The sequence below is a fragment of the Beta vulgaris genome, chromosome 6, assembly GCF_026745355.1.
Source record: "Beta vulgaris subsp. vulgaris cultivar EL10 chromosome 6, EL10.2, whole genome shotgun sequence".
NCBI lineage: Eukaryota > Viridiplantae > Streptophyta > Magnoliopsida > Caryophyllales > Amaranthaceae > Beta > Beta vulgaris.
Genome location: NC_079207.1, coordinates 51,044,987 through 51,068,672, shown reverse-complemented (window position 1 = coordinate 51,068,672; position 23,686 = coordinate 51,044,987). Strand labels below are relative to the sequence as shown.

At 37.3% G+C, this 23,686-nt stretch overlaps 1 non-coding gene across 1 annotated transcript; it reads right to left on the bottom strand.

Moving 5' to 3' along the window:
• Positions 1 to 10,891: 10,891 nt before the first annotated feature.
• LOC125499233 (small nucleolar RNA R71) lies at positions 10,892 to 10,997 on the bottom strand. Its single transcript, XR_007275950.1, has one exon. It is a non-coding gene; the product is annotated as a small nucleolar RNA R71 (small nucleolar RNA).
• Positions 10,998 to 23,686: the final 12,689 nt, after the last annotated feature.

Below are 23,686 nucleotides of genomic sequence, written 5' to 3'. Positions count from 1 at the left end.
TTATATGCCCGCATTGTTAGTTAGTTCAGCATGATGATTATTTTCTTCCCTGCTAACTATGCATGATTATTTTTCTTCCCTGCTATCTGTTTATATTTTTCTTACCTGTTAAGTGTTATGTTCTCATGCCTATGATGTTAATGGTATCTCCTTATTATTTATTATTGGGAATGCATTCAGGGAGAGTACTAATATATTATGGTATATATTTATTATTGTAGATCCTTAAATATGTCTGCCAGATTAGGAAGTCATTGTAACCCCATTGTCCTGAGTGACGATGAAGTTGATGAGGACATTGCACCTATTGATGATAGAGAGTATACCAATCTAGAATGGACCATGCGTAGAATACTAAGGTCAGGATTGACTAGCGATGACGAGCTCATTGTGGAACTTGACCATGCTAGAGGCCAAACTAGAGAAGAAATCTATCATGCATTTTTCAGGTATGAGACTGATACTGAGCCTGAGGAAGATGAAGAGCCTCATCCCACTAGAAGATCAAAGCGGCAAAGGAAATATGTCGACTACTATGAGGATAAGGTAGAGGAAACTGAAGATGAGACCTTCAAGCCTGACCAGTACCAGGAAGCTAAGAATAAGGTGACAATGTAGTACCTTAGATCATTATATGTCTCTGATTAGAAAAATAATATAGTATATTAGTATTATATAATAATGTTGGATAGTTGACCAACAGTGTTAGAATAGTTTTATAGTACCATTGTTTTTAGGAAAGTATAACATTATAGTAACATTCATTTTATTAAGTACCCTTTATGGAGGAATAAAGCTATTATTTATTCATATGAGCGAGTAAGAATTTGTTCTAGACACGTGATGAGAATATTTTTATTACTTAAATTTTCATTATGTGATTATATTCTTGCTTGTTTCTACTTGCATATTGATGTGAATATATTTTACATAGACGATTATGTTATTATTAGAGAACATTTCATGTTGAACTTGAAACTAGTTGAGAAATTAATTGTTGATGCGATCTTTAATAATTAAATCAAATGTTGCCTTCTTAGATGGACATGTAAGTTATATTGGAACCTAAAGTAGAGTTATATTACTTTCAGGTCCCGAAGTGGAATGGCCAACAACGACGACCTAGCTGCTCTCATTCGCCTCTTGGCGGAGAAATTGACTCAGGAGAGAGCTGAGCGTCCTGAGACTGCTGGAGAAATGTTTGAAAGACTATCTAAGGTTAAACCACCATACTATAAGGGGCAAGCTGACCCAACCTTCCTAGAAAACTGGATTAGGGAGTTTGAGAAACTTTTTGAGGTTGTGAATTGCCCTGAGGATATGAAAGTGGGTCAGGTTGTGCTATATCTGAAAGATGAGGCTGATTTATGGTGGAGAGAGAGTGGAGCTATATTGAGTGTTGTTGAAGGATTCAATTGGGATGCCTTTGTGATTACGTTGAGAGCAAAGTTTTACCCTGCCTTTATGAGGGAGTAAAAGGCCCAAAAATTCATTAACCTTAGGATGGGTATTATGACCATCTTTGAGTACTACGGCAAATTCATAGCCCTGTCCAGATTTGCACCTGAGGTTGTACCCACTGAGGAACTTAAGGCTCATAGGTTTGAGCAAGGCTTAACTGATGAGATACAATTGGGATTAGGAGGAGAGACCTTTACATTCCGATATGTTGTGTATGGGAGAGCATCTCATATTTATGGACTACAGTCAAGGAGAGATAAGAAAATTGGGGTAGCAGGTGAAAAGAGGAAAGATTTTAATGCTGGGGGAAGCCAAGGGAATTTCAAGAGAAACCGGAATGGTAATGGGAATTTCCAAGGGAGAAACAACCAGGATAACCGCAATAAGGGTAAACCTGAGAGAGTGCATCACTGTAAGTTCTGTGACAAAAACCATCCTGGGAGAGACTGTAAGGGGGAACCAGTAACTTGTAACTACTGCCAAAAGAAGGGTCATAGGGAGTATGAGTGCTACTCTAAGCATGTTAAGGAACAGAAAGGCCAGGGGAGTGGTAATCAGGTCAGATCAAGATTCAACCAGTCAGGAAACCAAGGTCCTAAGTGTAATTCCTCGACCTCTAAGCTTCTTTATTAGCTTAATTAATCTTGATTATTAGCAGCGAAAGACCTAGCCTTTGGTCGGTGCGTTACTTTCGTACTTTCCGTTAGAAAAATACAAGGCAACATACTTTCGAAATTGTATCATATAATAATGTGAAAACTTAAACATGCTAGATTATATAAAAGTTTAAAGTAAAACAGAGTTAATGTTAATTAAATTAACTAATAACTTAGGTTATAAAAACTATAAGTGTTGGATTCATTCTAATATCAACTCCTCACTGCTAAGCCATTTTTTCATCCCCAACGGTACCTAAAATAGAAAAACAAAACGTCATGAGCCGAGGCCCAGTAAAATACTACTCTAACAACGTAAATTCATTTCAGCTCATTTTATTTGAAAACAGGGAGAAGAGAATATAGTTAAACCATTTCGTAATTCATATCAGGAATTTAAAAGAAAGATTTGTATTGTCATTCATCATTATATCATATTATCAGAAATTTTCCTTTAGTTACTTGGCGAGTACAACAAAACGCTAAGCCACCGAGGACATATGTCCCCATCAGACGGTGGCATAAAGCCATACATAATAACATAAGGCAAAGCCACCGAGGACCCTTGTCCCCCATCAGAAGGTGGCATATAATGCCAAACATAATAACATAAGACAAAGCCACTGAGGACCTTTGTCTCCCATCAGAAGGTGGCATATAATGCCAAACATAATGCGGGTACCACCGAGGACGTTGTCCCCCATTAGAAGGTGGCGTTGCCGCCATATAACATAATGACACGTGCACAGCCAGAGAACATAATACTGCCATAAAACATCTTTCACTTTCATTTATCATGTTTCGTGATTTTAGAGTATATTTCATGGAACATCATATAAGCATCATGAAAACAGATTTATTATCATAAAACATCATTTAACAAAACATTTCATATCCCGCAATCCATAAATACATATCATCAACTTTATGTAAAATCATCATAAACATAATTGGAAGGGGAGTGCGGTTGTTAGCAGTAGACGTTACCTCGAGTTGCGATTATTATACTTGATAGCCGGGGGAGGCTTGTAATATACCTTTTCCTTTCTAATCTATTCAAGAATTAGTAAAGGACAACTTATTAATATTTTAATCTAGATTTAAATTCTACGATCCATTTCCATCATGTGCCCATTATAGGAAGTACTTTAATATAACTTACTAATGAGTTTCTAAAATTAATAGTTATGAAACCTCATTATTAACATTTATTACTTAAACTATAATTCATGAATTTAGTAAATTGGTTACTAACTTATGTAAAACTATTTAATTAGTAGTAACCACTACTTATAAGATTCATTGAAATTCATGTTTAATGACTTGAAGGTATGATTATAGAACTTTCATATTTTAATTAGACTTTTAATAGTAAAGTGATATTAAACTCATTGTTAAACTCTAACTTGTATTAGTGATATTTCCTATTAGTTAGTGTCCATGTTAAAGTGATGACTTACTTAATTTAACACTTAAGAAGTGATAGTCATTTTATTAAGCTAAAAGTAGGATCATAATTATAGATTAAGCTCATTAACATTATATTTATAATCCAAGTGTACTTAATTATATTTACTTTATAATACATAAACTTAAGTTATAACTATGTGAGCATGACACTTTAATTTTATTAATCAAAAATACCATTCAAGTAGTTAAGGTGTAGTAATAGTGCTTATGTCTTAATCTATTTTAAACTATAATTAGGTTGTATTATCATTTCATGAAGTGGAGTGAACTTTATAACAATAAGTTTAATTAACTAAGTCCAAACAACTTGATTTATTAAACATAATATGTCCTTATATTTAAATTATACTTGCAAGGTTAGAAGTATAATTATTCATAAATAGGTTTATTAGCTAATATGGATATGAACTATAAAAATAAGATCACAAGTCAAATTAGCTTAGTTAATTAGTCCAACATACTAGTAGGTCATGTTAATTAATTATTAAGCCCAAACTAATATAACTTGAACAATTTCAATCAAAAAAAGGAGGGAAAGGTATTTAACATAACTTCACTAAGTGACCAGTGAGCTAACAAGAAGAACATGGTAGTGCAGGAGGGTTCGAGCTACGGCAATTTCAGGTGGCGTGCTGGCGGTAGGGGAGGCGCAACAACAAAAGGGGGGGGAACAGCTCATGTGGCCGAGAAGGATAGAGAAGTCAGGGGGAGGGGAGCAGAGAGAAAGAGAGGAGGGAGAAGAGGAGGGGTGCAGCGTTGGGGAGGGAGGAGGAGGTGATGGTGCTGGCGGTGGGTAGGCGATGACGGGGGTTCTCGGTGGCAGACGGGTGGTGGTGGTGGTGGTGGCCGAAAATGGTGGAGGATGTGTGTTTAAAGGTTGTGTATATTTTAGATTTTTGGGTGTGACATGAATAGTGAAATCAGCACACTATTTATAGTAATCTTAGGAACAAAGCTCAATTAAAATAATGGAGGGTTAATGGTGAAGTATACTTGGGGAGCAAAGAGTTCTAGAAGCCTTGGGGAGTAAGGACATGAAGCTTAAAGAAGAAGATGAGTTGTGTGGATGGTGATTTTCTATTTTTAGAAATTTGCTAATTCTTTTGCTATTACTAAAATAGTAACTTTTCCTACTTTCTTTTAGTCTATAACTAAATTAACTTAGTTTGTTTATTGCCTATTTTTGCCTTTTACGCTTCCAAATCGTATTTATTGATTCATTTAACCCCAAATTTATTTTGAACATGATAATATGAGGTATAATGTAACTATTGTGTATATTTTTAGGTTTGCAATTGTTGTTTGTTGCATTTCGGGAATGAAAAGGTCAATTTAGGCCTAGTTTTGCCTTTTCGCTCCCAAATCGTAATTATCGAGTCATTTAACCCCAAATTCTCTTTGAACATGTTTATATGAGGTATAATGTAACTATTGTGTAGAGTTATAGGCTTGCATTTGTTGTTTGTTGCATTTCGGGAACGAAAAGGTCAATTTAGGCCTAATTTTGCCTTTTCGCGCCCCAATCATACTTATCGAGTCATTTAACCCCAAATTCTATTTTAACATGATTATATGAGGTATAATGTAACTATTGTTTAGATTCTTGGGCTTGCATTTGTTGTTGGTTGTATATCGGGAACATAAATGTGATTTTAGGCCTATTTATGCCTTTTCGCGTCCAATTCCTATTTCTCGAGTCATTTAACTCCATTTTCTTTTTGGGCAGGGTGGGGGGAGTGTAGGGGGTGGGCAGGGTTGCTGGCAGGGGTGTGGCAGGGGTGTGGCTGGGGTGTGCAGGGCTGCTGGCAGGGGGGAGTGCAGGGGTAGGCATGGGTGTGGGCATAGGTGCTGGCTGGGGTGGGCAGGGGGTGGGCTGGGGTGGGCAGAGCTGTGGGAAGGGTTGGGGGCTGGGGGTGGGCTAGGGTGGGCTGGGGTGGGCAGGGGTTGTTAGTTGTATGTGGGGTGGGCTGGGGTGGGCAGGGGCTGTTGGCTGTGTAGGGAGTGCAGGGTGTGGGGGGCGGCTGGCATCAGATTTATTTTAAAACAAATAAATTAAAACACGAAGGACTGCGGTTTTTATCCTAAAACGCAGCCCTTCTTACCTCAAGGGGCAACGTTTTAGGATAAAAACCGCAGCCCTTCACAATAAGAAGGGTTGCGGTTTATAAAACGCAGTCCTTCTAGTCTAAAAGGGTTGCAGCCTCTTAACTACAAGGGCTGCGATTTTGGACTAAAAATGCAGCCCTTCCCTTAAGAAGGGATGCGGTTTATAAAATGCAGCCCTTTTGGTCTAAAAAGGTTGCGTTTTTAGTCCAAAAACGCAACCCTTTTAGACCAAAACGGTTGCGTTTGTGTGTAAAACCGCAGTCCTTCCTTTTGAAGGGTTGTGGTTTCATTTATGTTGAAGGGCTGCTATGGAAAGGGCTGCTGTCAAAATACGCAGCCCTAAGGGCCTTTTTAACCGCAGCCCTTCCTTATTTTTCCACTAGTGTGAGTTTTAATATGGTGTTATTAAGTTAGTTTAATTTGGACCCAAATTAGTTTACTTGTTGCATAATTTCGATGGGTTCAAATCAAACTTATATATTATTGAGATAAAGCTACTTAATACTTCCTCCGTTTTTTAGATGTTACACTTTGAAAAATCTACTTACCTAGGCAAAATTTTGATTGAAGATTAAGCAAAGTAATAATGGGGATTAAGTGAAGTGGGCCCACCCCTCCCCCACCACCACCCCACCAGCCCAACCCCATCCCCATCCCCGTGGCCCCTCTCCCCACCACTACAACAACCTCCTTCCCCACCCCCCCCCCCATGTGAACACCCACCACCACCCCCACCAACGCAAACCCCTCTCCCACCCACCCGAAAGCCCCACCCAGCCACCGAAAACCCCACCCCACCCGTCAAAATCCCCACCCACCACCCGAAAACCCCACCACAGCCTCGAAAACACCACCTCTACCACAGAAAACCCTACCCGCCGAAATCTCCGACCGACGTGGTTTTGCGCGAATAAGATGGCAGGTTTTGCGCGAAGATGGCGTGGTTTTCGGATCTGCAACGCGAAAATGGCGTGGTTTTGCGGCGTCGTGGTCGGAGGTTGTAGTGGTTTTGCGGCGTCGTCGGGATTCGAAGGAATGGGGGAGGGGCTGCAGGCTGGGCGTGGTGGGAGGGGGGTTTTCATGGGTGGGGTGGTGGGGGAGGTTTTGCGTGGGAGGGGCTGCTGTGGTGGTGGGGAAGGGGATTGCAAGGTAGGGGAAGGGATTAGGCGGTTGAGGTGGTGGGGGAGGGATGGTGGAAGAGAGGGAGGGGTTTTAATTAATTTAGATTAGTATATAATGAGGTGAAATTAAGTTAGTTTAATTTTGGTTAATTGTTATAAGTAAGGGTAAGTGAGTAATTTTGCAGCATTAAATTTTCCATTTTAAGAAATAAAAAAAAGAATTAATATCTATTTTGAAGCATTTCGTTTTAGGAAAGTATAATATCTAAAAAAACGGAGGAAGTAAATTATTTGGCTAAACTAAACTGATTTAAAGATTCCTGTAAACCGAGTCAGTTTAATTTATTAAATTAGATATGATCGTGTGATTAAATCAGATTTCTTTAAAGGTTAGTCAAAGCTATTTTGTTGATTAATTATAACTTGGGCTTAAAACTGATTTCTTGATTTAATTAACTAAACCAATTTAGCTTAGTTTGTTACATGACTTTGATTGGGCTTAAAAATCTGATTTGGTAAACTTAAGCTACTTACTTAGTTTGGTTGCTTTAATATATTGAGCTTAAGTGGACTGATGTGTTGAATTTAATTAAATCACTTAGTTAGCTTAAATCTTTAACTAATTTATGCTAATATTTATATTAAGGAATAGTTTAAAATTTTATGTTGAACGAATTAACTATTAGTTCTTATAATCTGAATTTTGTAATTGAACATTAAGAACACGCTAGTTTATAAAAATGACTACATTTAGTTCATAAGCTTAATCACAACTAATGTGGAATATTGATGTTAATATTTTAGATGATTTGACTAATAACAAAGATCAATCTAATTTAGTAGTAGTCATGCCAAAATTAGTATACGAACATAAACGAGTAACTGATGTCGATAATATAAACTTCACTCATTAGTTGGATTCGCGAAACATATAGTGTTTGTTATAACATGAGTTATATTAAAATACGTTCACTTATCGACATGTATGTATAGTTGTTTAGAGGTTGGAATAGTTAGAATATGAGAAACTTATTATCTTCAAGTCATTAAGCATGGTTTGTAAACCAATAATCTTTATTAGTGACACTTAAATATGACTCTTAAGTTTAAAAGATGTGAAAGGTAACCAATTGAACTATAATTTAAAACTATACTTATAAATTATGCCTAAGTATAAGTCGAATAAGGCCTTATGGGTGGTCATCTAAGTAATATTACGACCAAAAGAAAGAATAGTTTCGAAAAATCAAAGTCAATTGAATTAGTAATAAATTTTATTGTTCAACTCTTGATTAGATTAAAGGAATGGAATATTACAAATCTCCCCCGCTCTCAAGAAAACTTAACTACGCTACCAGGTAATGTCTACTGCTAACACCCACAATCGGTTTCTAATGATGTTTCATGATATTTCGCACGATCACTAGGGGAAAAAAACAGAAGGGCTACGGTTAGCCCAAAATCTTGCAGCCCTTCATAAACGAATGGTTGCGGTTTTTTAAAAAACGCAGCCCTTTTAGTGAAGGGCTGCGATTAGCCCAAAAACCGCAGCACTTCATAGCAGCCCTTTACCCACTCGCGAAAATATTATTTCAATGGACTTTTAAATATTTTGGAAGGAATTCAGTGGGTGGGCTTTTAAAATATTCAACACTCCTTATTAAACCCTCATTGTCTCTCCTCTCTCACAAATCTCCTCTCTCACGCACAAATCTTCAAACCACCACCACCACAAATCTTCACACCACCACCACAAATCGTCCTTCGTCTCTCGTCTCCTCTTACCGTCGCTCACACCACCACACCCCCTCTTCTCGCGCGCACCACTCTCGTCTCCTCTGTTGTTGCTCACACCACTCTCGTCTCCTCTGCATCTCGTCGAAGCTCCGCACATGGCCGCCGCTCTAGCCTTCCCCTTCTCCATACTTGTTCGTTGTTGGGTTGTCGTGGCCAGATGTTAATCTACTCTCTTCTTCTTCTTCTTCGTCCTCTTCGTGCATGTCCTGCTCGTTGTTGTCTAGTGATTTGTTGTTGCGCGTCGTTTCATAGTTGAACGTTGCCACTCTCCTCCGTTGTCGTGCGCACCACTCGCCTCTCCTCTTGCCGTCGCTCACACCAGATCTAGGGTTGGTTCGTTTTTTATTTTAGTTTGTCATTTAATTTTTTTTTTTTTTTATTTGTTGGTTTTTGATGGTATTTTTCGTATTTTTTTGTTAGTTTTAGATATTTTTAGTTTTATGGAATCAATTTGAGATGGTTCGAGATTAATTTGAGATCTAGGGTTCGAGATTTACTCTGTTTTTTTATTAATTTAATTTTTCGAATTTTAGGTTTTTTGTTTTATTTTGTGGAATTAATTTGATTTTATGTTGTTGATTCGTTTGAGAGAGATTTATGTTCAAATTTTGTCTTGATATTGTTATGAGAATCAGTATTTAGGTTTAATCTGGATGATCTTTGTGAATTTGGTTGTTGGAGTTTGTTGTTGCTGTTGCGAGACATACTAGTTTACAGTTCTTACTTATTAAGGAACCATGAAGATAACAAAGGGTGGGCATTTATTTCTATTTTATGCTTTGTTATATTATTATATAGATTGTTAGAGAAACAGACCAACTTCAATATAGGAGTAAACTACTTCTATAAAGTAGTTTACGATAACAAAGGGTGGGCATTTATTTCTATTTTATGCTTTGTTATATTATTATATAGATTGTTAGAGAAACAGACCAACTTCAATATCGGAGTAAACTACTTCTATAAAGTAGTTTACGTCTTCATGAAACTTTAAATAATACACATTACATACAGAAACAGAAAATAACACTTCAGTGGATGCAGGAGAAATTCTCGCTGTTAAAAAAATTAGAAGGCAGAAGTGCAAAACTTTAACAGGATGCGAAAAAAAATATTTCTGGATATTTAGGAGTAAAATAATGTAAAAAAAAATTTTTTTTTGTTTTTTGGGGTCAAAACTGCATCCCTTTGTACAAAGAAGGGTTGCGGTTTAGGCCCAAAATCGCAGCCCTTCCAATTAGAATAAATTAAAGGCTTGTTATAATAGGTAGGTTTGATTATGTTGAGCGACCGTACTGGCATATGTTTATCTAAGAGTTGTTAATGCCTGACCAAGGATTAACGAAATACTCTATTTATTCGAACCTCAATCCAAGTATTGTTGAACTATCTTGTAGTGATTAAATTGGTATAAGCATGGTGGACCGATCGACTACCCTAGGTTTTTAATTATTTTAAAAAACTTCCATCTTATCGTGTTCTAGTTTAGTTATTAATTCTTAACTCAATTTCTTCTCCTGAAGTAGTTAAATAATTGAGCATAAATCTGTAGAACTCCTCTCCCTGTGGATCGACCCGTATTTGCCAGTTTCTACTAAACAGACACCGTGCACTTGCGGAATATTTTAAAACCCATCAACTTCTTGGCGCCGTTGCCGGGGAGACGGCTAGTTTCTATAGCTTTCTAATTGATTATTCGAACTAGTTCTATTGTCTCATTGGAACTTCAAGTTCCAATTGAGGCCATCTCACTGCACATTTTTCTTTGTTTCTTTTATGCCAAGGTCTAGAAGAACATGTACTCCAGTTCCAACTGATCCTGATCTTGAGAAAACCCTCCGACAACTCAAGAAGACACAAAAGAAGAAACAACAGTTTGCTAATCAAGGAAAATCACGGAAGAACCAACAAAATTAATCATGCCTCCTAAGTCATTGAAGTCTTTTGGGATACCTTCTCTTGGTAATGTTTCCACAGGCCCTACTATGCCTGATATAGAGACAGCCAACTTCGAAATCAAGCCTGCTCTCATTAATATGATCCAACATAACCAGTTTGGCGGGCATCCATCTGAAGACCCTGCAAATCATTTACAATGGTTTCAACAACTCTGTCGTGCCGTTAAGCATCAAGGGGTCACTCCTGATTAGTTGAAGGTCATGGTATTTGCGTTTTCTTTGAAAGACAAAGCTCAAAAATGGTTGAATGATGTTACAGCAACTGAATGTGCTATTTCTGAAGCAATCCTGAAAGAGTATTATCCTCCTACCAAGACTGCATAAATAAGACATAAACTTGCTACCTTTCAACAAGAACCCGATGAAACACTGAAGGAAGCATGGAATAGGTTCAAGGACCTGCAGAGAGAATGCCCACAGCACAATCTTGATAAGTGGTTCATCACCCAAGCATTCTACAATGGTCTACAACCCCATATCAAGAGTACAATTGATTTATATGCAAGGGGTGTCTTCCTAGATAAGGAGGTTGATGAAGGGTACAATTTTCTGACCAACTTAGCACCAAATGATCATAGTTCTTCCAGGACTATTACAAAGAAAAAGTTAGATGCTGATACGTATGCCCTATTATCTTCACAAGTAGCCTAGTTGAACATGAAGATGGATTCACTTAAATCATCACAGTCTAATACTCCTCTGATGAGTATTAATGCAATGTTTTCCATGGCTCTTATTACCTCTTCAAACTGTGAGGTGTGAGGTGTATGGTGTTGAAGGCCACTTTGGTCATGATTGTTGCTATAATCACCCTGACCCGAAACAGATGGAGCATGCAAATGTTTTTCAGCAGAGACTTCCACATAACCCATACTCTAACACATACAACCCAGGTTGGAGAGATCATCCTAATTTTTCCTACAAAAACAATAATGTTCAAAACCCTCAACCTATGCCACAACATCCTACCAACCACCTCATCAAAACCCACCACAACATGTTGCTAGACAACAATATTACCAAGGAGCTCCTCATATACCCCCACCTGATTTCGATAGGCCTTCACACCAAGGCTATCAGCAGCAAGCTTCTCAGAATGCCAACTTTCAAGAACCTACCATGTCTGATCTGATGAAGATGATTGTTTTTATGCAAAAGAGTCATGAAGAGAGCATCAAGGATTTGAAGAACACTACCAAACACTTAGAGACTCAACTTTCTCAGGTGGTCGGAAATAATGCACAGAGACAACCAGGTCATTTGCCGGGGACACCCATCCCCAAGAAGACTGTCAATGTCGTTACACTTTGCAGCGACACTGTTTATGATGCTCCTCCCATGCCCCTTGATGATGCTGCTCCTAGCAAGGAGAAGGAGGTGGTAGAGGAAGAAGCGGAGAAGAGTTCGATGTCTGAGATCAAACTAGCTAAGGAAGATCGGACAGGAAAGTGAAAGGAAAAGGAATCTGAAACGCCTATTTCACCAAGGCTACCTTTTCCCCATAGGATGCAGAAGTCGAAGGTCGATCAGCAACTTGGTAAGTTCTTGACTATGGTCAAGAACCTTGAGGTAATTATTCCTTTTACAGAACTTATTTCTCAAGTGCCTGTTTATGCTAAGTTTTTGAAAGACATGATTACTAAAAAGAAAGACTTTGGTGGGGTAGATCGAGTCGCTCTAACTGAAGAGTGTAGTGCTTTTTACAAAATAGAACCCCACCTAAGTTGAAGGATCCTGGTAGTTTTTCCATCCCTTGCCATGTAGGTGCATTATTTATAGATAAGGCATTGTGTGATTTAGGTGCATATGTGTCTATCATGCCTTTGTCTGTTTGTAAGAAATTGAATATAGGAGCACTTAAGTGCACTCAAATTACTTAAATGGTCGATCGTTCTATAAAATATCCTCTAGGTGTCTTAGAATATGTCCCTGTTAGGGTGGGAAAGTTTTATATTCCTCTTGATTTTGTTGTGCTTGATATGGAGGAGGATGCCCAAATTCCTATTATTCTTGGTAGGCCGTTTTTATGTGCTGTTGGTGCTGTTATAGATGTCAAGTCTGGGTCTTTAACTTTGAGTGTTGGTGATGATAATGTCACTTTTAAACTAACCAATGTTGTTAAGTCTCCTATGCTTGAGCAAACTTGCTGCAGGATGGATATTCTTGAGGATATCGTTCTATCTACACTCCCACAGATGCTTTCTACTGATCCTCTAGAGGTTGCACTTACTATGAATGTTTCCCTAGGCATCAATGCTGAAGTTGATGCCTCCATTATCGATTTGGAGGGACCTCAGGATGAAAATGGAAAAAGATAGGTGGTTATGGAAAATGTGCATTCTACCTATGCACCTGAGGTAACATGCCTGACTGCAAGCCAGAGTGGCAGTCTTATAAGGAGGAAAATGTTTGAAGAGGGGGGAACTCATTGGCAAGCCCCTTCGATTTGAGATTGAGGAGGTAATATGGTCGTACAGGACCTTCATAAACCAGCACAACCCGTAGTTTTTTTTTTCTTTTCTTTTTTTATTATCTTTTTCATTTCTTCCCTTTTAGAGAGTGAGAGAGCGGGAGAGTACTAACGTTAATTTATCCTCTGAGCATCGTCCTATAGTTCATCTTGTAGGATTAAGGACATTGTCACGTTCAGCTTGGGGAAGGATTTCTGTATGTATTTTCGCTCTCTTTCACTACCTTTTGGTGTAGATTTGTTTTTGCTTTCTTAGGCTAGATTTATTTGCTTTAGAAAAAAAGAGTTGCTAAAAAATACAAATATACGATGTTCATGATTGGTTTGATTACCTCCCTGTGCCTTATGCTGTATTTTGATTGAAAAATGATTTGAGTTTGTTTTCTGGATAGCTGGCCATTTGTGATTGTGAGGCTAACATATGATGTTTGATTGCTATGATTTTGAGCAGATTATGATTATTATACACTACTTTTGATTGCATGCCTGAAATGGTTAAACTGTGAGAATTCATTCTAGCCCATGGATTTATTTCTATATTCATTTTGTTTCTTGTGTGTTAGTTCCTCATTAGTTGACTGATCTTGACTTTGACAACGTACTTATTGATATTTGATGACTTGTGGCAATTGCTATGATAGAGGCGTTCTTTTGTCTGATTTCGAGCCTCAGATTGATTTTTTTTATATATACTATTACCCTCCTTAGCCCCTTTGAGCCTAATGACTATTTTATGTTACTAAACCTCATTACATGCCCATTGCCATTATTTTGGTATTAATCCCAAACCTAGCTTGGGGGAGCATCTGTCGAAGTTAGTATATGAGATTGTTTTTATGAGTTACTTTGGATGGAGATGATTGTATTTTGTAAGGTTTGAAATTTGAGAAAAAGAAAAGAATAAGCAAAGTGAGAAATACATGTGATTGTTGGGTTGAAAAGATGCAAAGAAAAAGAAAAGAAAGATTGGATAAAAAGGGTTCAAAATTATTTCCTTCACATTGCTTGCAAAGAAGAATACATTACATTGCTTTGAGGATGGGTTTATTGAAAAAAAATTTGGTTCATAGAGTTGGGACATTGTCATTGGTTTTGTGTTTTGGTTGATGCATAGGACTCACTTGGGCTTGTTTTTTGGTGACTTTTGCTCCTTCATTCTTGGTTTTTCCACCACATTTTCTATACATACCCTACCCTTACGGAATCCCCATTACAACCCTGAAAAAGTCCTCTTGAGCTTGTGTTTATATTATTTATTGGATTGATGTGGACTCGGTTTAAAGAGTATGCTAATCGAGTCGACTCGATTAGGATAAGCGACATAATTCCTTCTTAAACACATGAGAGTATGAGTGGGAAGGGATATTTATGGGTCGGATCGGTGAGTGTTCGGGCATTTTATTTGCCTCCCACAAGATTGAGAGGAGTAACACCTTGGTGAGTGCCCTTTCAGAATGTGCATGTCATGTACGGCAGTTGAGTTTGACAATTTGCCTGCTTGAATGGTTCTTAGTCATGAAAATATTTTGAACTGTGATTTTCCTATTTGAGGGGTGAGGTAATTATTTCCATGTTCATGTCTTGTTTGCTTGAGGACAAACATAGGTCTAACTTGGGGGATTTGATATGTCATATTTATATATAGTTTTTAGATGCATTTTGATTGTATTTAGGTGCATAATGGTATGAGTTACGTAAGTTGTGCTCTACTACTCCCCCTTTGCGTGTTTCGATGATTTTCAAGTTATTTTGATGCAAATTGATTATGATTATCTAAGATCGAGCCTATTAATCATTGAAGATGAAGATATCTTGCACAAGGATCACAATGCATCCGTTTGGGACAATTTCGAGTTAGAATGAAGCAAAGAGTTAGTGAAAGAAGTGCCAAAACTAACACATGTTCACTATTTTGATCTTAACTTTTCATAGAAAACTAGACTTCAAGAGCTTTCCAATGATAGGTCACATGCCCCGATCCGACTTTTGGTTGAGAGACATAGCCTTCGCAAGTTGACGCAGAATCACAGTTTTCCCTCCCGGTCGACCGGGCGGTTTCGCCTGACCGGGTGAAATGAAATTTTCCCCAAGATGCAAGGCACGTTAGCCCGGTCAACCGGGAGAGAAAGGAGCCAAAATCGCTTGTGTGCCCGACCGGGCGGAATTGTTTATTTGTCGTATTTTTAGAATCATCGTCGTCCGCCGATCGATCGGGCGATTTTTCGGGACGGTTAATTTTGCCTTTTTAGCCGATTTTATAAAAAGTACAAATAGGCTTGTAGTATTTTCGATCAGACTATCTTATTTTCTGCGTTTTTAAGGCTAAACACTTAGTTTTTCTCTCTCTAGCTTTGCATGAACTTTTACCTTTGAAGATTATAGAGATCATTGATTTTGTTTTCATTGTTGTTCTTCAATCATTAGGTATTCCTCTTTACTTTGTTTAATTTAACGAATTCTTCTAGTTGCATTATGTTTATTAAGTTTAATATTATCATGAGTGAGTTGTCTTTTTCTAGGACTTAGAGAGGGAAACCATGTTTATACCTTTTTTATTATGGTTTAAAGTTCTTCGTTATTTGGATCTCATATGTTCCTATGAACTTAGGGTCCCTTTTTTCCAAATCACATACTCCTTTCATTAGGGACACCTTAAGCAACACTTTTTTCACCAGCTTCATAATTCTCTTCCCTTCGCTTGTGATCCGCATAGGATTTTTGCATGTCATGTGAAGCCCTAATCTTCTCTTGAATGACTCGCACTTGATCAACAGTCTCTTGAATTATTTCAGGACCTAACACCACAGTCTCACTAATGAGTTCCATCACAAGGGACTACGACACTTTCTCCCACATAGTGCTTCAAATGGAGCCATTTTAATACTAGTATGATAATTTTTATTGTATAAGAACTCTATGAGGTCCAAATGGTCTTCCCATGATCCCTTATATTCTAAGGCACAGGCTCTTAACATTTCTTCCAAGGTCTTGATGGTTCTTTTTGTTTGACCGTCTGTAGTTGGGTGAAAGGATGTCCTCATCAATACCTGACTACTAAATGCTTCCTGAACCTTTTCCAGAAATTCGAAAGGAATTGCGAATCCCTATCCGACACTATACTCGTGGATACTCCATGCAATCGAATGACATGTCTAACATATGCTTTGGCTAGGGCTTCTATACTCCACGTGTCTTTCAAGGATATTGTTATTTCCCTAGGAACACTACAAGAGGGGGGGTGAATTGTATGTGTAGAAATAAACGTAACTTTTTGCGGAAATTTAAACTTAAACAAATAAACAAGCTAGAAGAACACAAGGGATTTTTACGAGGAAAAACTTCTTGGGCCCAACAAGAAGAAACAACCTCGACCACTTGGGATTTTAAACTCAAATCTTTCACTAATTAGGCCAAACAACTTTGTTACAACCTAATTCTATTCTCGAGCCACACCTTGAGTTCCTAAACTCAAGTTCCTGAGCCACTGTTCCCTTAATAGTAGTTCCTCTCAACTTCACTCGAAGTTTTCTCACTCTTACTAGCTTTACTCAAAGCTTCTCTCTTACAGAACTTCACTCAAAGTCCCTTACCCCAAAAACCAAAATACAATTGATCGAAATAAGCTTAGTGGAATTAGAGTAAGAAAGCAAAGAACAAATGGCTATTATGAGAGAATGAAGGCACTGACACTTAATTAGTTAAACTCACTTAATTACTTAGTCAGACACACTTTGGAACTTATTTAGACTTCAATATTTATAGTGACAAACATATAGAAGTGGGAATTAAAACGAGTTCATGTTAAATCCATTATCCCATGATGTTCCTTCCCTTAAGGAACACGTTCCTTAACATATCCCATGATCCCATGATCTCCTTTTGGACGTGGACATGTTTTAGCCAATGCTCCTAAAGATTAGGAGTTTCTTGAGCTTTATCCGAAAATCAGTTAACTTTAAAAAGATTTAAAACTGAATTTTAATCTTTAAGAAAATATTATCTTTTAAATAAAATCCTCTTAAAAACCGGATAATTATTTTCTTTTCTTTTTCGAAAAACAAAATCTTTTCCAAAAAGATTTTCTATTAAAACTGATTTTCACTTAGATAAAAACGGTTTCCTATTATTTAGGCAGGACTTACTCAACTTCATAATCAAACCGTTAACTGCTTCAAGCCTAAGTCTAGTTCCTTTTATTTGTTAAGTTCCTTTAACAGATTCGTTTAGTGCCATTTAGTTTGTTCCTTTAGAAAGGAACCAACTCTCATTCTCAAATAAGACTACCAATGTTCCTTACCATCCTTACTTGTTCCTTTTACAATGGAACTAGAAAATAAAACGCCTTGCTTTTATTCTTCTTGATCTAATGCTGCTCCAGTATCACTATTGGGAAACATCTTCACTTAGTCTTCGAAATCCTTATTTGACTTCTTCCTTGACTTAGTATTCTCTTTGTTCCTTTCAATGATACCTTAGAAAATCATACACTTAAATAACTCATTAGTTCACTACTTAGTCTGCATCTTTGTTTCTTTGTCATCATCAAAACTAGGGTTCAACAGATATGAACCTCGCTGTCTTGGTCAATCTGTCCACTATTACCCATATTGTGTTATTGCCTCCCCGACTCCTACGTAAGCCTACGACGAAGTCCATGGATATCGAATCCCACTTCCATGTTGGAAAGTCTACGCGTTGGTTTTTGTCTTGAGGTCTCTTGTGCTCACTTTTTACCTTCTGACACATCAGGCATTTGAAAACAAACTCAGCTACTGCCCTCTTCGTTTCAGGCCACCAAAACATCTTTTTGAGGTCCTTATATAACTTATCCCCCCTTGGGTGGACGGAATAGTTCGTGTTATGACCTTCACTCATTATCTTTTGCTTCAACTCCTCACATTTTTGCGGTACACACCACCAACCCTTGTAGCATATCCTCCCATCTTCATAGATTTCAAACCCCTCTGCTTTTCCCTCCTTAAGTTTCGCTTTGACTCGCTCAAGTATTACCTCCCCAAGCTGACACTCTCTTATTTCATCTAGGAAGTTGGCTGGATGATTAGGGCACTCAATAGCTTTTCTACTTCCCCTTCATGAACCACTTCTATCTACAGTTTAGAAAATTGCTCATATAGTTTGTCGGCAACTACCAAGGTGTTTAGGCTATGGCTAGATTTGTGACTCATTGCATCAGTAACAACATTTGCTTTACCCTCATGGTATTATATGTCTAAGTCATAGTACTTAATGAGATCTAACCACCTATGTTTTCTCATATTAAGGTCTTTTTGGGTGAATATTTATTTGAGGCTTTTGTGATCGGTGAAAATTAAACAAGTCACCCCGTAAAGGTAATGTCTCCAGATTTTTTAGGCAAAGAAAATTGCGGCCAACTCTAGGCCATGTGTTGGGTAGTTAACTTCATATGGTTTCAGTTGACGGGACGCATAAGCTATGACTTTCCCATTTTGCATAAGAACACAACCCAATACATTATTTGATGCATCACTATAGATATCATATCCCTCATTCCCGTTAGGCAAGGTTAGGACAGGTGCTGAAGTTAATCTCTCTTTGAGCGTTTGAAAGGCTTTTGCAGTGTCCTCATTCCAGTTAAACTTACAATCTTTCTTCATTAAGTTAGTCATCAGTTTTGCTATTTTCGTAAAGTCTTTCACAAACCTCCTATAATAACCGGCTAAATCCAAGAAACTTCTTATATATGTGACATTCTTTGGTATAGGCCATTCACTCACAGGTTTAATCTTTATAGGATCTACTAACACACCCTCCTTAGAGACGAAATGACCCAAAAATGACACTCTTTCTAATAAATTCACACTTCGAAAACTTTGTATCAAGTTGGTTCTCCCTAAGTGTCTTTAAAATAAGCCTCAAATGACCCTCATGTTCCTCCTTGCTCCTTGAATATATCAATATATCGCCTATGAACATGACTACGAATTTATCGAGGTGGGTCGAAAAATCCTATTCATGAGTTCCACGAAAACAGCAGGTGCGTTGGTTAACCCAAATGGCATGATGGTAAACTCATAGTGTTCATACCTAGTCTTGAAGGCAGTCTTAGGTATATCTTCATCAACCATCCTCAATTAATGGTAGCCTAACCTTAAGTCTATTTTGGAGAACATCCCTGAACACTGAAGTTGGTTAAACAAGTCATCTATCCTAGGTAATGGATATTTGTTTTTCACAGTGACATTGTTCAACTCACAGTAGTCTATACACAACCATAAACTACCATCATTCTTCTTCACAAATAAGACGGGGGCTCCCCATGGTGACATGATATGTTACATTTATATATAGTTTTTAGATGCATTTTGATTGTATTTAGAACTCCTTTTAGAGAATTTAGGTGCATAATGGCATGAATTACGTAAGTTGTGCTCTACTACTCCCCGTTTGCGTGTTTCAATGATTTTCAGGTTATTTTGATACAAATTGATTATGATTATCTAATATCAAGCCTATTAATCATTGAATATGAAGATATCTTGCACAAGGATCGCAGTGCATTCGTTTGGGACAATTTCGAGTTAAAATGAAGCAAAGAGTTAGTGAAAGAAATGCCAAAACGGACACTTGTTCACTATTTTGATCATAGATTTTGATTGAAAATTGATAATCAATAAATTTCAGTGGGTTGGAAACTAGACTTCAAGGTCTTTCTAATGATAGGTGACACGCCCCAATCAGACTTCTGGTTTGAGATATATAGCCTTCGCAAGTTGACGCAAAATCGCAGTTTTCCTGCCAGTCGACCGGGAGAAATGAAATTTTCACTAGGATGCAAGGCATTTTAGCCCAGTCAATCGGGAGAAAAAGGAGCCAAAATCGCTTGCTCGCGCGACCGGGCGTGTCGCCCAAATGACTTGGCGGTGTCGCCCGGTTGACCGGGCGAAATCGTAGTTTGAGAATCATCATTGCCCAACCGGGCGGTTTTTCGGGACGGTTAATTTTGCCTTTCTAGCCGATTTTGTAAAAAGTATATATGGTTGTATTTTCGATCATACTAGCTTATTTTCTGCGTTTTTAGAGCTACACACTTAGTTTTTCTCTCTCTAACTTTGTATGAACTTTTACCTTTGAAGATTATAGAGATCGTTGTTTTTGTTTTCATTTTTCTTCAATCATTCGGTATACCTATTTACCTTGTTTTATTTAATGAATTCTTCTAGTTGCATTATGTTTATTAAGTTTCTTATTATCGTGAGTGAGTAGTCTTTTTCTAGGGTTTAGAAAGGGAAGTCATGTTTATACCTTTTTTATTGTGGTTTAAAGTTCTTCGTCATTTGGATTGAATTAGAATAATTCCTATTGATTTGTTATGGTTGTTTAATTCATGTAATTGCACAATATCATGAGTTGTGTTTAGCTGATAAGAGTTAGAATCGAAAGATCGTATTCATTATAGGCTTGTTACAATAGGTAGGTTTGATTATGTTGAGCGATCCTACTAGCATATCTTAATCTAAGAGTTGTTAATGTCTGACAAGGATTAACGAAATACTCTATATTTATTTGAACCTTAATCCAAGTATTGTTGAACTATATTGTAGTGATTAAATTGGTATAAGCATGGTGGACCGATCGATTGCCCTAGGTTTTTAATTATTTGATAAACTTTCATCTTTTCGTGATCGAGTTTGTTCTAGTTTAGTTATTAATTCTTAAATCGATTTCCTCTCCTAAAGTAGTTAAATAATAGAGAATAAATCTTTAGAATTCCTCTCCCTGTGGATCGACCTGTATTTGTTAGTTTCTGCTAAAGAGACACCTTGCACTTGCGGTATATTTTAAAACCCATCATGACATACTAGGTCTAACATACCCCTTCTCTAGTAGTTCTTCCAACTGGTTTTTCAACTCATCCATTTTTGCTGGAGCCATCCGGTAAGGGACTTTGGAGATAGGTCCAATTCCAGGTACTAGGTCAACAGTGAACTTTACATCTCTCCTTGGAGGCATACCAGGTATTTCTTCAGGAAAAACATCCTAGAACTCTCTGACTATATGCACATCCTCAGGTCTCAATGGATCCTACTCAAGCCTTCTCACAAAACACATAAATAGAGGACATCCTTTGTCTATATAGCTCTTAAATTGCATGGCATTGATTACTTTAATCCCAGGTTCTCGAGGTATTCTCCTATATCACACCCTTTTTCCGAAAGATCTCTCAGTTCCACCTTATGTACATCACAATCTATATTAGCCTTGTACTTCCCAAGCTAATCCATTCCCAAAATGACGACTAGGTTCAATAAGTTAAACTCTATTAGATCGGAAGGAAAGAAGCCCTCCCCTATTTTCAGTGAGACATTTAGGAATTTCTTAGAGCAATTAATAGTATCCCCATACGGAATAACTATAGGCATAGAAATTGACTCGGACTCAACCAATGCTAGAGTTCTAACAGTTGTATGGGCAATAAAAAGAAAAATATGCTCTATAATCGAACAATACTTTAACATGAATTGAGTTGATAGAAATAGTACCCGTGATAACATCCCTACGAGCTTTCTCTTCTCTAGCCGTCATCATATACAGCTTCCCTTTGCCCATATTATCGTTGTTTTTGGTCAGAAGGTTCGAATTTGGTGCTTGATTATTTGCATTGGTTGGTGGTCTGGAGTAATTAGAGTTACCATTGTATGCATTTTCACCGTTCCCATTCCCATGCTTATATATCTCTATAACTCCCTTTCTTTTGACCATTTGGGTTAACTTTATTCTTTGAGTAGCACTTATACGCTTTATGCCATATTTTCCCACATTCACGATACTCCACCTTATTACCCTCGCAATCTCTCCCATGATGGTTGTTCAGGCACTTCTTACACCTGTACACACGCTCAGGTCTGCGATTGTTAGTGTTATTGTTGCGGTTATTGTTATTGTGGTGAGTGTTGTTGTTGTTGGGTCCCTTATCGAAGTTTCTTTGGGAGGTTTGGTTGTTCTGGTTCCCATAGTGTTTCTTTTCAATCTCTGAACCTCGGGGTTTGGATTCTCCTTTCGTTTCTCACCTTGTTTACCTCATTCCTCTCGTTTCCTTATGGCATATAAATGGACAACTTTGCCAAAAACATGATCTAACGAGGTGAAAGTATCTCCCCCAGTCTCCCTTGCAGGTTAAGGGTGGGCCCTAATTCAAAACATGAGGCCTTAGCTTCCTCCGTAAGGGCAATTTCAGGAGTAAATTAAATCTCATCAGCTCAATGAATTTGCGGTAATATTCCTCAACAACATGCTCCCTTGTTCTAGCATCATAAACTCTTGAGCTTTCTGCTTTTTGAGGTATTGTGGGTAATACTTATCCCTTAGGGCTTTCTTGAAAGCTTCCCACCCAAAGTCAGGCTGTTTTAGGAGGTTGTCCTTAGCTTGAGTCCACCAAAAGTGGGCATCCTGTGTAGGTAATAGCTTGCTAACGGTACGGTCTTGTCATCTGGACAAGTGAGGGTAAAGAAAAGTGTGTAAAACTCCCTAACTCAGTTTTCCTATTCTTCGGGCCCCCCTTTCCTTTGTTTTGGTTTGATTACATTTCTTCCTCCTCAAGTTTTATTTAAAGATTATGTTTTAAGATTTGTTTTTAGTTGAATTATGTTTAGAAGCTTTCATTTGATGATTTGATTGTGAATCTAAGATTTAATAATTTGTGTATTGAAGAAATAAAAAATCAGATTTAATTATTATGTTTAGATTGGATTTTTGATGGATTTTTAGGGTTTTGAATATTGAAAAATCATAGTAGTATGTTATAAACTATAAAATTGATTACACTTATAAGTTTAAGTATGTATAAAGGGTTTTGAATATTGGAAAATCATAGTAGTACTATGCTAGGAAGTGTTAGTAATTGAAGTTTTAATGATGGAAACGACTTTTAAATATTTTTAAAGGAGGTTAATGTATTTTAAAGTTGCTGAAATTTATTTGAGTATTGATTATGAGTTTTATTGGTTGTTTTAGGCAGAGAATTTTCTCTAGGCGACTTTTAAGATTGTTAAAGTGGCCTATCAATTCGTCTACACAATGTACGTACATACATATGTGTTGATTGATGTAGTATCATGATTCTAAGAAGGAAAGTTATGTAGTATCATGTACAAGAACTATGTGAGTTCATATATGATTGCGGTTATGTTGGATTTTACATGTTTTATGCCTTTGTGCGAACATTAATTATGAGATTTATATCATGTTTGTATGGAAAATTGATGCAAGCATGTTGGTTAAGAAATATATTTTATTAATTCACATGGGGGAATTAATATATTTATTGGTATGGATGATGATTGAATCGTGTTGTTCCCTTTTATTATTATTTCACTACTTTTATGAGGACTGATGGTCTTATTTGGTAAGTTGATATTTAATACCTTTGAAATGTAAGTTGGTTGTTGGCTAGATTCAACAAATAAGGAAGTTTGAATAAAGAAGGAATTAATCTTGGGTTGTATGTTGTGTGATCAGTTATTTAATCCTAAGATTAAAAATAAAAGTTGTGATTATTTGATTATTATAATATGTGTTGCTTGTGTGTCATAGCAAGTAATAAATTGTAAATCATGTAAAGTAAAACTTGAATAGTAATAAACTTTAGACTGGTGCACGTCTGAAGTT